Below are 15,559 nucleotides of genomic sequence, written 5' to 3' on the forward strand. Positions count from 1 at the left end.
AATAGAATTTTCAAACCCTTCGTAGTTATTAACTCGAATTCTTACTCAGAACATCGTGGCCACCGCGATTGTCCCTGGACTTAAAATTAATTCTCAAATACATTATTTTCGAGGGATTCGCGAAATTGTCTGGAACCAAAAAGGATTTATATAAGCTTGATAACAGCCGATTTTCATTTATCTGTGGCACTTTTATAGACTTGGCTCATGCGATTGATTCTAATAAGGTTAGTTTGTCGTACCCGTTTTGGATTGGAACTGGACTATTTTCAACTTGCATTCCAAGAAGGATCGATGCGCTGCAGCGTATTTTTAAATAATGAAAGATATATATAAATGTAATAAAAATTAGAAAAGTGTGTGTAATGGAAAATTATACTGAAAATAAATGTAACTATTATTGTACATTTTTAAGTGTCCATCCGTCCCGTTCATCGTCGTTTAGTTTTTAACAAATACTTGCCTGCTAAAGATCATAGATGGAAAATAAACCTATAGATCATAAATTATGTACTAGATTAGTACTTGTAGAGAAAAACTTAAACCACTCTTTCTCGACAAATAACTCGAAGAAGAGTTATTTATATACCTTTTAAAATAACATTTATAAGATACTAATTGCCCTAACTCAGTTCTTAGAACTACGGCTTAGCTGTTGATTATCCAAGAAATGGTTTTCCTATTAAACTCGCTGATAAACATTTCACTTTTTTCACATTAAAATCACTTTATTTACAAGAACAATCGCAGTTAGGTAAAACGAATTATACAATAACTATAAATTACATAACTAGGTATATAGTTGTCGCCTGCGACTTTGTTTGCATTGTATGATAATTATTAGCAAGCAGCCCACACAAATACACGAACAAAAATATCTGACTGTATGTTGTATAAGTCAAATCAAAGTTGATGCAGCCGCTTTGAAGGTTATACGAATCAAATTGGCAAATATAATTATGATTCTATTTATTATCCTTTTCAATAAATTAAAAAGTATAACAATGTAATCAAATTTTATTTATTTGTGCAAAAATTATTATATCTAGAAATAATTTGCCACAGGACTTAAGTATAGTCACTAGAGCATTGAATTGCAGCCCTATCACGTTCTTTGGATAGTTCGTTTTAAGACAGAAAACGTTCGTAAAGCTCAAATCCTATTAACCCTAGAAGCCTAATCTACGCCTGCGAGGCGTACAAAAATTCGAATATCGGATGTCTCTTTCTAACGGTTGAAGCTAGCGCGTCGTACTTTTTAGTTATCTCAGTGGCCGACGGGAGCTAGAGGACGGTGCCTGTATCGTTATGGTAAGTCCCGCCATTTTTGATTTATCGAAGTGTTGCATGCCTGCGAGACGTATGTTAAGGCTTTGTGTAACTTTTAACTAAGATTGAGTGATTTTACTTTTGATTGTTTTTCGTGTATTTTATATCTTTTTTCGGAATTGTTTCAGTTATAAATATATTACGGTCCAATCTATTAAATAAAGACGACATTATCGCAATTTTGAATGGAGAAGGCAGTCCTCACGAGGATTCAGGTTCCGAAGTTGAGGATGACCATATTATCGACGACGTTCAAAGCAAGGGCTAAAATGGGTGTCTGAGTTCGTTGCGTCATTACAATAATCTGGGCCTTCTGCAGAAACTAATCCAACCATGATTTTCAAAATTTGTGTGTAATAAATGTAAAAAAATCTGTGTGTGGCGAGCACAAGGTTGATTTATGTGTAGTGTGGTCCTAAAGTTAAACTAATCCTTTATAGACCGGTTAGTTGTAATGTTTTATCTAAAAATATATAATTAGCGTAAAAAAAATTGATACTTTATAAAAATAATATATGTTTTAAGTTGATTTTGAAGAAGTAAATTTTTTTGTTCCAATTTATGCATATTGTTTTTTATGTTGTAATAAACAACTTTGATTATAGTTATAATTGATAATAGTGTAGTTTTATTTTTAGTTTATTTCCCAAATTCAAATTTCCGCTTTATTAAAACAATAATAATTAAATAATATACCTAAAATAATGGCTTTTATATGTGTACGCCTCTGAGACGTATATTAAGGCTTTGTGTACGTTCCATATAGATTAGGCTTCTAGGGTTAAATTCATTGAAAATTCACTTTATTTACCATAACGAATAATTATTTTTCTTTATAGATAAGTGTATTCGCTAATCCACGGCTAGAGCCGAGTGTAGTAACTATTAAATAATCTGTGCTCGCGTGATCAAAGGAAATAAATAGAAACAGCCTTATCTATCAGCATTTATCAAATTTGGAATAATTCAAATCTATACTAATACCACAATAATACTTTGTTCGTTTGTTTGTTAAAACGCGCTAATCTCGGGAACTACCGGTTCGATTTGAAAATTCTTTCGGTGTTAGATAGCCCATTTATCGAGGAAGGCTAGGCTATATTATATCATAGCACTGCGGGTAAAACCGCAGAGCACAGCTAGTAAACAATTATTATCATCGCCTGAAAAGGTAGCCTATATTGTGTCTGATATGAGGCTAGCCTCATATCTAGACACACTAAAATCATGTAAAATGGTTGCGTCCTGACGAAAGAAATAATCACACTTTTGTATTAATAATAATAATATGAAGAAGTCTAAACAAATAGTGCGTTAACAAACTAAGTAAAACCCCTTGAAAAATTTCATAGCAACCTTCTAGAACCTTCCCATGTTGGACCAAACCCCTTGACGATATTAAACACTCGTTTTAGCATAATACTGTATCTAAATTATTATCTTTCGGCCTAATGTACCGTGCCCGGATCTCGACTTAGCATAAAGTTATTGAATATATTTTTATCTCCCTAATTCAATGTTCGGTAGAGAATTAACTGCTTGGGCCTAGGTTAATTTTAATATAAATAATTATAAGGTTAACGTATTAAATTGTATATGATATAAAATATCATAAGTTGGAGCTCGTTTGTGTCTTGATATAATATGTATTTAAGAACTAGCTTGTACCTTGTGGCTTCCCATTTTTCATTGTTTTTCTGCTCCTATTTGTCGTAGCGTGATGTTATAACCTATATAATTCATTTCATTTATCATTTATTTATTTATTTTTCCTCACAATTCCCAATCACATAAATTAATCTACATCCATACAAAATTATCAAACAATTATAGCCTTCCTCGATATCATGTTTTCTCCAATGCAAAAATAACTTACCAATTCGTACCATTAGCGCATTCAAACATTTTGCATTCATGTTAAATTTTGTGACAGTTCTAATTATTATTAAATGGTAGTCATGAAAAGCTATCTGTGTGACCAAGCTTTAAGTGGTCCAGGATAGCGAAATTATATGAAAATCTCTATAGAAAACTTTTGTAAATTCAGCATTTTTGGAATATTTTTACGAAATTGGACAGGAACTGTTCTAGTGTAGTTTAGTGTTGTCATTTTATTGCATACAGCCTTAAAGAGAACGTAAAGCTGTCCTTTCTACACTTGGTTCAAATAAATAAAGGCGCCATTTCATTTTATAGAAAGAAAGATTAAAGTACATTTATTTGTACCGATAACATATTATGACTACATTTATTTGTACCGATAACATATGACTACATTTATTATAACAAGAAAATAAATAAAATTAACTACATTTATACACATATCAGCTTCTGTCTAAGGCTCTACTCGATAGGTACCTGAATATAAATTAAGCTATGTTTTAATCTTATATATAAAAATGAATCGCAAAATGTGTTGGTAAGCGCATAACTCGAGAACGGCTGAACCGATTTCGATAATTCTTTTTTTATTATATTCCTTGAAGTACGAGGATGGTTTTTATGTAGAGAAAACGTAAACATGTACCACGGGCGAAGCCGGGGCGGACAGCTAGTGTAGAATATAATTTACCTGTGGGGAGAGTTTGGTTGCAATCTGTGCATCTGTTGAAGTGTGATTAAGTAACAAACTAATTGATTACAATTGTGTCATGTATGGATAACATAGATCGCTCAGTTCACATCATCATCATCAGCCCGTATACATTCCATCTGCTAAGATATGGGCCTCCTATGAGTCATAGTTTCTCCTCTACAGCTTTATTATTACTTCAAAAAGAGAGGACCTGTTCCACCGCGTATTTTTAATGTATGTATACTGTATAGGTACTTATGTTCATTTCCCGCCAACTATAGACCGATTTTTTATTAAACGAATCAAATCATTGGTAGGTATTAAGCATTTTTAATGGAATCTCTTTTATTGCGTAAATGACTAGTAATAAATCAACACCAAACAAATATAATATATTTCTGTGAATAGCACCTTTAATGGGACATTTATTTTTTAATCAGCCAATATTTTGTTCACCACAGACTATATTTTAACGAACTTTTCGTAATAAATTCATAGTGGACCGCCCTGAATTTTAATGATAACATTAATTTTATCAAAGAAACATCATTTAAACATGTTAATATCGTATGAATTTTTATTGACTCGATGACTAAAATTGTTTGGCCAATTCGAGCTGCTTTTTGTTAATAAATTAGACCTTATGGGCAATAAAATAGAGCTTATTATCCATTTAATTCTATTTATGATTCGCAAATTAATTTAATAGCCGGGAGTTGATGAAATCGAAACGTTATCTTTGATATTTCTTGAAGAATCAGTGTTAAATGATGTTAATTCATGCTAATTTCTATCGATAATGGAATTTAATTTACTTTTAAATCTTTCTTCAGAAATAATAAATAAGCTTCATACGGCTTAAATTATTATTTTTAAGTACCTAATGTATCATGTATACCGACGTTAATTTTAGATTCACTTACAAAACGATAAAATTGTAATTTATTTGTTATTCAATAAATAATAGTACTCTATGCGTATTTTACACAAAATTTATGTATTTTTAGAATAAGCTGTATCTAGTTTTAAACTCAGAAGTCAAATATACCTACGCATACATCGACAAACTCTCAAATAAAAACTGAAGCCACAAGAAGATGCGGATCTTTTAGATAAGAACAAAGTGTAGATATTTTAAAGAAGTAAATATGAATGTGTGAAATAATGATCAGAATTTGAAATCGCAATTAACTTCATTCACACATAAGAATAAGAATAAGAATAAGAATAATTTATTTCGCCAAAAGCCAACAACAGATATAATAAAAAGAATAAGGAATACAAAAAACACAGAAAAAGACAAAAGTGTGGCAGACCTTTAGCTGTGCCTTCAACAGCACAGCACTGATTTTCAGTGGCCCCCATTGTTTGAAGTACAGCACATAATAATGATTGGCTATTAAATGAAGAATTACCTCCAATTATAATACGAGTTAGCCAAATTGGACATTTTCAATTTATATTTCAATGACGTAATAGCGTTGTGAATTATTATTAATTTTATTTCTTCTACAGATACTAATATTGTGGAAGCTGGAATTTTTCAAATTGGACCAGTAGTTCCTGAGATTAGCGCTTTCAAACAAACAAACAATTAAACTCTTAAGCTTTATAAAATTAGTTTAGATTATTTTATTAAAATAATGCCTGCGAATTGCGATAACATAATATTATGAGATACTTTAAAATTTAAACACTATCTACATCTTATTAATAAAACATTTAATACACTGTCCGATGTCATATAACTTAACTTTTCTACCTAAAATCTATCAATTAACATGTACAACATAAATATGTACACTTTAATTACAACAAAACAAACAGACATACAGCCTACGGACATTTACACATTAAAACAAAATCAGAATATACGACTGTGATTAACTCGTTGCAATATTTATTACACGTATATACTTGATGCATTGTTAATTATTATTTCTAGAAGGTTCGGAATTTCATTTGCTAGAGGCAACGACGTTATAAAGGCTATTTCGTATATAATGTTAATTGATACGTTTTGTCGGCATGATTCGGCATTTATAAGCGCGTTTTTCTATAAAATATATTATTTTATATAAGATACTTATAAAATAATTAAGCATGGAATAAATAATTATTCATTTATTGTGGTGATTTTAGATTAAGCAACGATAAGACATTATAAATCATTTGTTAACATTGTCGTAAGTTCAACAAATAAACATTAGAATAAGAAAATGGTGCTCTTGTTCATATACCTAATTTTTTTTGAAGATATCTTGTTCCAAAGCTTTATTATAAACAAGCCTATATTATCATTTACGAATATCGAATAATTTAGTTTTCTTTCTGGTGAAAGAATGTTCACTATCAGCCCAGTAGTTCAAAAGCATAATTGCTACAATAAAACAACTCATCTCTTTATAATATTAGCCATTTATAAGCCCAATAGTGCAAAACCTTATTGGGTACAAAAACCTTATCTTTATAATATTTGTAGCTATACTTATAATCCTCATAAAATGACTACCGTGAAACCGTTCAAAACATCTACAAACTCGAGACTTTCAAACAAATGAAAAGCAATATAAGATATAGCGAATCGGACATCGATTTCAGCTTGTTACAGTTTCGGTGGCAAGTGTCCAACTCAGACAAGTGAGTGCTGAGTCGCCGCTCCTAAGTGCAGCTAAATGGAACCATCTAGATGTTCAGATTTTCACTGTGTATAATTTTTATGAGGTTGAGTTTGTCGTAAGATTTACGTGTGCCGATTTTGTTGTTGGGAGTTTGTAGGAAATAGGGATGTATGTGTTTTTTTTACTAGTATATACATATTAATATTTCTTCTTATTTAATTGGTTTTAAGGAATAATCTTTACTTCTATGATTTAACTCAAAAGTTCGACTGATTTTAGAAACATGTTTACTATGTAACATAGACTATTTTTTTTTCAGGTAAATCCGAGCAATGGCGGTACAAGTGGCTAGTAGTTGATTGACGTTCGAAGAGCATGGCCATTTGATAAATATTATTATAAGTCGATGTTATAACAAGGTGTTTTATTAAAAAAAAATCTGAAATTAAATAATATGAAATCAACTGTTTTATGTTTAACGTTTATTTATCAATCGTTTCATGATACTTATAATGTAGACCATAGCCATCCTCGATAACTATCCAATACAAAACATGACCAATTTATCAAATAGAACCAGTAGTTCCAGAGATTATCGCTTAACTCTAGACTCTAGAGCTTTAAAAGTGCCAATAAAATAACATACAAATGTATTCCGTAACGCCTTTCCCAATTGATTTCTAAACGAACAATCGCGTCACATTAGTAGTATATGCTAATGTTAGTTTGTTTGTTTAATTGTTTCTGCTCACGCGATGGACTGCTCAATTATCATTTCACTGGATTGAACAAATCGTTTTGTACGAGCGTGTAGATATTTGTTTTGATAACATGTAAACTTCACCAATAGTAATATGATAAAGTTTCATGTCCCGTTTTGATAAATACTTTTTTTTAGTATAAAAATCTTTAACTAACATTAAAATTCTATGACACTTAAATATATATCTATAGATATAAGTAGTTAAATATGCGGAAAGACACGAATTAAACGCTAGAATGCTGTTAACATAATAGCTTGTATTTGACATAAGTACATACATAAAAATAATCATATAACAATAAGATTTCGATAAAAGCTACTAAGAAGTCTAAGCAACGTGTATCTGTAAATAATTAAATCAGAAGTAGATATATGTATCTATCTATACTTATACTGAATATTATAAAGAGGAAAGGTTTGTATGTATGTATGTATGTATGTTTGTATGGTTTTCACGCATAAACTACTGGACCGATTTTGATGATATTTGGCACAGATAATCTTTAGACCCTGAGAAAGAACATAGGCTACCTTTTATTGCGAAATATGTACCACGGGCGAAGCCGGGGCGGACCGCTAGTACATAATAAACACCTATAATCGAAGACCTATAAAAATGTCACTCAAAAAGTAGAAACAATTTTCAAACTCGCTTCATAACTAATCTTAAAATACAAATTAATCACACACAATTCTTGTAGCCCACACACTCATTAGAATGACAGACGGTATTCCTCAATTGTAAATTAGTTTGGAGACAGTTATCGCTAATCCGATACAAACATTTGATTGCTGTAGAATTTAATTAACCGACTATATACAATAGACACAGTAATGCCATAGTATAAAGAGAACAAGTAAGTTATCTTCGAACAAAGGTACATCGCGACGTTTGTATGTGCAGAGCGCTTAATGGCCACACCCCCGTTCATGTACGTACGCAAGCTTGACGCACGCACACAACACCGCTCGGTTCCTTCTCATGGACCGTTCTCTTGAGGGCCGCGCCATTGCTGTGAGCGGTCGGTGTTTGTTTATACAATTATTTTAAAATATCAACGTGACAAGTGACAGCCCTGCACCTCGCGAGTTTAGTTACCGTGCTCTCCTAAACGCCGGGAGTCGGCCTACTTGTTCTCTTTATACTATGGTAATGCATACACTCCTTGTGGTATGTGGAATACCTTTGCTTAGCTTCTTAATCCGTAATTAATTAGCTTTCGTCTCTGTCGCTCACGAATGATTTTGTGTAAGAGGGAATGCGACAAAGCGGATAAAGAGTGCTTATGGAGTCTTCTTCTTATGAGTAGGATTTCAAAGACACATTTATTAAGTACCTATAGAGATTTTCAATAACTAACGCTTGATTATTTCAGACAAAAATCTAGAGAAATGTAGCTTTCCACTGATGAATAAAACCCAAAATCGGTTCAGTAGTTCCAAAGATTAGCATAAAGCACAAAAAGCTTTTCCTACCCTTCATGGTATCATATAAAAAAGTTTATGAAGTAATAATATGAATACGAATGTACTATGAACATAATTTGACATAAATTTCTTAATATTGCACCTTTGCAGAAGGTTTACTGCGTTTTATTAATTTTCAAGCTTATAACACAAAATAGAGCTCTCTATTCTATTTATAAGCTTATTAGCACTCTATTTTGTTCTAAACATAACATTTCAGTTATTATATTATTGAATAGTTGTCATATTAAACAATAACAGGAAATTATTTGTGATTTAGTATTAATAATACTGTCTAAAATGGGTTAAGGCTACTTCTTAACGCGTTAAAACTTCTCATTATCATAGAAATATCCTTTTATGAGAAATAATTATGATTGTGAAAACTGTTAGCAGATAAACAGACAGGTTTTTAATATAATTATACTATGGAAAAATGAAACGTTCAACAAATACTATGTACCTACCTGAGATCACTATTGTTTATAACAGACTATATGGCACAATATTCTTTGCAAAACTCATCAAAATACAAGCAAAAATAAACCTTATTGTAAGACATTTCCCAATTTTCACAATTTACGATACATTGCCCTTTTAATGGCGCCATCTAGTCTAGCCGTATCGTTCGATACTAATACAATCAATGAATTAGGAAGTGTTCGGACATTCTTTAACCAGCCAAAAAATATTGCCTTTATTTAGTAGAGCTAAAATGACATAAACGAAGCAAAGCAGTCATTATCGATCTATGTAAAGGTATTTACACAGATTACATAAAAAAACTTGTTGTGTATTTTTTGAAGTTATAGCACGGAAATAGTAGCTAACGCTAGTTATGGAGATTTTATATTAACTAAACTCAATAGATTAAAACAATGATGACTGACCGGTTGGCTTGGTTGGTAGTGGCCCTGCCTTCCAAGCCAGAGGTCGTGGGTTCGATTCCCACCCGGGGCAAATATTTTGTTATAGATATTTGCTCTGTGTCTGGGTGTTACATAATATCTATATAAGTATTTATTTAAAATTATATATTACTAGCGGTCCACCCCGGCTTCGCCCGTGGTACATATTTACGTTTTCTCTACATAAAAACCATCCTCGTACTTCAAGGAATATAATAAAAAAAGAATTATCGAAATCGGTTCAGCCGTTCTCGAGTTATGCGCTTACCAACACATTTTGCGATTCATTTTTATATATAAGATAAGAAGAAGATGTATGTTTATCAGCCATCTGGTTTCCATAACACAAGCGAAAGCTTAGTATGGGATCAGATCGTGCCGTGTGTGAAAATTGTCCTGAAAAAAAAATAAAGACAATATAATTTGTTTAAATAAAACTGGATTGTGACCACTCTTTGTATTTGCTCATGTATAAAATTCTTTATTTAACAGACACATACAGAAGTTCACAAATTAAAAGTTAAAAGTTTGAACAAATGTTCTCGCAGATATAAAATCATAACGAACTTCTAGAATACGGAAACGTAATAAAGCAATAAGAATTTTAATACACAAATAACGCGTATTATCAAACATATTGTAAACACAAACAACAAAGAACACGAAATTTAATCAATTCCAATTAATCTCGCTGAATATTTAATAAACCGTTCGACATTAATTGTTGTTTGCGTAATTTTACTTTTCATACACTAATTTTATAAATTCGAATGTTTGTCTGTCTTTTACGGATGAAACACACAACCGATTTAAATAAAATTTGGTACAGATATAGTTGAATTGATTTGATTTGACAAATAAATGATTTGATTTGAGTTGAGTCCTGAGAAACCACATAGGTTAGATTTTATATCGGAAATCGCATGCGGATTTTTCTTTGACAACGCAGGCAAAGCCGCGGGCGGAAAGCTAAGATTATAAATTTAAATTATAAACAAACAATCAATTTTCTTTATAATATTAGTGTATACAAGGGCATTATTAAAAGGCAACAAAAACGAGATGTAGAGTCGTTAAAAATAAGTAATTATAAAAGTGTTTGATTACAACTTGTAATGTTTTCGAACAAAAATCTATCTTGAACTTTTAAACTGTTTCTCATAAATAAGCAATTTTGATTCTTATTCTTATTCTATAAGCATTATTCGTAAATACAGTAAAAAGAAGCTTTAAGCTACTGAGATTTAATTGAAATTATTTTCAAAGAATCGAACCTGAAACAACATTTATAATATCACCAATCACTACACTAAAGTGCTTTAATTCATTATTTCTCCTAAAACCGTATACGCTTTATCCCTACTTCAACCAAAATGAAGGTATTTTTAATATCAACAAAGTTTTTATTTCATCCCGGAAAGTTCTCAAGATCAATCGGTGAGCCCCTAAATTTGCTTCCGAGGCGAGGTTATGTACTCTTATAATTTTCGAATATTTTCCCCGAAGTACTCCTTACCGTATATTTTATTACCGTAATATCTATACTAATACTATTAAGCTGAAGAGTTTGTTTGTTTGAACGCGCTAATCTCAGGAACTACTGGTCCGATTTGAAAAATTCTTTCGGTGTTAGATAACCCATTTATCGAGGAAGGCTATAGGCTATATATCATCTCGCTAAGACCAACAGGAGCGGAGCACTGCGGGTAAAATCGCGGAGCACAGCTAGTAATAAATAAAGTAGCACAAACGGTGGCGTTGCTTGGTAGGTAGAAAAATTAGGTTAAAAGTATTGTAGGGCTATAATTTATCCCTATAATAAGTAATTATAATTCCACCAAGCACTTAACTGTTATATTACTTACTAATTTTGTTTGTTGTTTTGCTTTGTCTAAAACCTAATAAATTATATACTAAAACATTCCTCAAGAACCTATAGAAAAAAAACCGCATCAAAATCCGATTTTAAAGATTAAAGCATACCTACATAATATAAGATATAGTGATCATAATAATACAAATCAAGTTAATACAAAAACGGCGAAATTGCATCGTGTATACAAGACAATATAAATCTATAGGCAATCTAAGAATGTTACAATAATATAAGCCTTTAATTCGTCTCTGTACTTATATCCTCTGAAATCGTTTGATAGCTTTCATGCATACAAATTTGCAATTTATTATGATTGGCATAGAGCTGTGAATATCTTGAGTTATTTGAAAACTTGAAGTGTATCAAAAATATTGCGATATTTTATAAGTGGAGATTGAAAGAATTTTTATAAGAATAAATAAGCTTTACATAATATATTAAATAAAATTTTCGTAACTCTATCCGATAGTTTCTACCCAAACATCCGAAACAGATTGATTGACTGATTTTTACAGTATTAATCTCAAGCGTAGATCGTGAATTATTTTTATACCGGTTAGCGATGAGGGTGTTTTGGCGGAACAAAAGTTAGATATAATTAGTAATATTATAAATGAATGAGTGCTTTACTATACAGTAATCGTCTTGGTCATTTTGCGCGTTTAAGTATCTCTTCTCATCATCTTCGCTTCGACTTCCACCTAATTTCAATTTGATCGAATCGGATTGTCCGCATGCATGCATATGTTAACGGAAATGTGTGTAATCCGTCATTGTATACAATTCCTAGGAAATGTATATAATTCCTAAAATCGCACGGAAATGTGTGAAATAAATTATTTTAAACTTACACTTTACACATTTCCTAGGATATCTATACATTTCCTAAATAGCAATCGGAAATGTTAAATATTTAAGATATTGGAAGGTGCGCGGGGACAGCGGGACGAGGGGTTGCTTCGCCTGATCCGGTGATCGCATCTTAAGTACGAATTGCAGTTCCTGAGGTTGATAGAGGACGAGGTGATGTATCTTAAAACAATTATATGCTCAATCTCAGATTAATGTGTGTCCAAAAATTCTTCTTGATGTACTTGTATATAAAAATTGCGTGCATTCTTTCATCATTGTCATAGTCCGATGGAAGACCGCCACGACCAGAGAGACCGCCAAGGACCAAAAGCAACACACGGTACACTCTCCAAAGCACAGGAGCGTTCCATCACTGCCAACTTCCTAACAGTAGCATACTATTGAGATTTCGAATCACAATTCAAAACTTCGGCCAGAGATTCTTTCCGTGGTAAATGTTTACCCCAAGAAGAGCTATACTACTATGCATTTCAACTAAAAATAGGAGAGACAAGAGACTTATTATTTGTAAAATACAAGTTCGCAATCAGAGTTTATTTTGCTGTGTCTCTTCGAACCATCACTTCTGGAATAAAAACAACTTACCTTTGGAATAGCTGTGCCCGGACGACTGTTTCATTATTTATTTACTTTGTTATGTTATTCTCATGTTATTAGCTTTAAGTCTTCAAATGAGAATAAATGATTCTTTAAACCTAACCTTATTGCTTAACTCAAATAAGCAATTGATTTGAATTAACAGCCATGACGAACATATACAGGTGCTAGTCTCTCTTATTCTTAGTTGGATCGTATAGTGCTAAATACCTAATATATTAAGTAATTTAAAAGTTAGAAGTTACATAGATATTTTAAATGCTTCCACCAAACCTAGGTCACTAAACTTCAGCCATTAACATAGAAATATCATAGTTTTCATAGTGCGAAGTTTCTCAAAATATTATTGTTCCTTTCCTTATAAAAGCAAAACTTATTGTTTTATTACCGAACTTTAGGTACGAAATACGTACCCACTGCATAATTACTTTAATACAATTATATTAACTTAGGGCCGATTTTTCAATGCTTGGTTAAAACTTATCCATCCAATAAAGTATTACACGATAATATTAAAATGTCACGTAAACTGTCAAATACGGGCAATTAGAATACGTTTTTAAAATGGTAGTTTTATACAATATTCGACGAATAAGTTTTAACCAAGGATTGAAAAATCAGCCCTTAAACTGTTTACTTAGTTCCTTGATATGTCCAATAAATAAATTAATAAATCTTCATATACTAAATGTCTCTACTAATGTAGAGACATTTTGTAGAGCTTTTGAGCTTTTATAAAATGAAGTAGTGCTTGCTTTATGTATTAAATGCATAATGCCTGTATAGAATATCTAATAAACTCTTACCCTTTGAAAGTCTGAAAAGCTCTTAGTTTCAATAGCATACCTAAGTCGCTTGGATAATTTAATAACGCCTGATTTCCTTATCCTACATCAAAGATCCTTAATATATAGCCTAGATTGGCAAGTCCATTAGAAGGTAAAATAGGTCACAAGCCAGACATTTAGTTAAAAGTATTTAGGTCTAGATTTCACGCTGCCTAGGCACTTTCCTTCAATGAGTTTAAATTACAGCTTGAAGCGAATTTACCGTCATTAAAGTGGGAATTAGAATATGTTGCGGGAATTTTTAATTTACCGTAAATTCGGTTTTATTTTGTTAACGCAGTAAACGTAGGTTTAATTAAAAATAATAAAATGAATATGTAGAGCCATATAGAAAAGTTTAGTCACAGAAATAAAATTAATTATTTTATTTTTACTATACTTAACTTTGCGCCTTGAAAATTTCAGCCTTTGCTATTAAATTTTATCAAAAAGAATGAGCGGAATAACTTAACTATTACTTGATAAACTATTTTCCAATATTTATTACCTAAAAAATTTCTGTAAATTTTTGTCAACCAATATTTTAACAACACCAGATTTAAAATCGCTCTATTTTCTAAAACAATATTTTAAACAAATTTTCATTTGGCTCTATTTTTTAATTAAGTCCTCCAACTCACCTTGCGTCTCCAATCACACACAAAAAAACCGTCAATCACAACACACACAACACAACACAGAACGTAAACTTAACTATTACGTACGCGGCGTACAGATACCACAAACACGTGCTCGCGGCACGACAGTACAACACTGAATGCCGTTTGCGCATGAACCTTACCTACCAAAGGACGTACGTCGCAATGCGTTAAAACATTTAAAAGTAGCCTTACGCGCACGTTGCCTTCACTTGCCGAATTAATTTGTTTTTCGCACTCGTAAACCTTAATTGATTCACACAATAATGTTTTTGAGTATGGAGAGTTTGTGTCACGTATTTTTTCGGTTTGACAAGTTTAATTGTGCTGGTGCTTTTCATGATGAATAAGACTCTACAATTTTTGTTTAGAATAGGGATTTTAATAGAGTTTTTATAGTGCTTAAAATTAATTAAGAATGCATTTAGCGTTATTTTCTTTTGCTGATAGTTTTATTCGTGAAAATAAAACGATTTATTGATATTTAAAAGACACATAATGTTTATGTGTTGTTGTAAAGTTTGTGTCACCTATTTTTTTGGGTTTTGATAAATTTAACGGTCTGTTTGTTATATTTAGAGCTTTTCACTACTGACGAACTCTACAATAATTGTTGTTTAGATAGATTTAGGATGGGGAATATTATAAGTGGAGCTTTTTGTGTTATTAAATGAAAATGTTATTGCGAAAAATGTTCTTACACTTTGATCTTTGGCTGATCGTTTTATTCGTGAAAAAAAATGTTTTATTACTTTTCCAAAAACGCACAATATATTCAATACTAGTGGTCCGCCCCGGCTTCGCCCGTGGTACATATTTCGAAATAAAAGGTAGCCTATGTCCTTTCTCGGGTATCATAATAAATTCATACCAAATTTCATGCAAATTGGTTCTGTAGTTTAGGCGTGATTGAGTAACAGACAGACAGACAGAGTTATAAACATGAGTTTAATAATAAATTGTGCTCTCTGCAAACCCGCGTTAAATCTTTACACTTAACTCTACCTTTTCTTTTTACTCCTATTAGGCCCGATTTTTCAATGATTGGATAAAACTTATTCGTC

The 15,559-nt window shown here is 31.6% G+C and overlaps 1 protein-coding gene across 1 annotated transcript in view; it reads right to left on the reverse strand.

The window, feature by feature from the left end:
- The window catches only part of LOC149898527 (protein madd-4-like), a 270,605-nt gene extending 255,996 nt beyond the window's left edge, over positions 1-14,609 (reverse strand). Inside the window, exon 1 of the mRNA XM_090115042.1 lies at positions 14,478-14,609. The gene's annotated coding sequence lies outside the window, so the exon portion shown is untranslated. The remainder of the gene's footprint in view (positions 1-14,477) is intronic.
- Between the last annotated feature and the right edge of the window lie 950 nt (positions 14,610-15,559).

This window comes from Colias eurytheme, chromosome 22 (assembly GCF_061535395.1).
Source record: "Colias eurytheme isolate Ceu_HAF_F1 chromosome 22, ilColEury1 Martin Lab GWU primary, whole genome shotgun sequence".
In the NCBI taxonomy this organism is placed as follows: domain Eukaryota; kingdom Metazoa; phylum Arthropoda; class Insecta; order Lepidoptera; family Pieridae; genus Colias; species Colias eurytheme.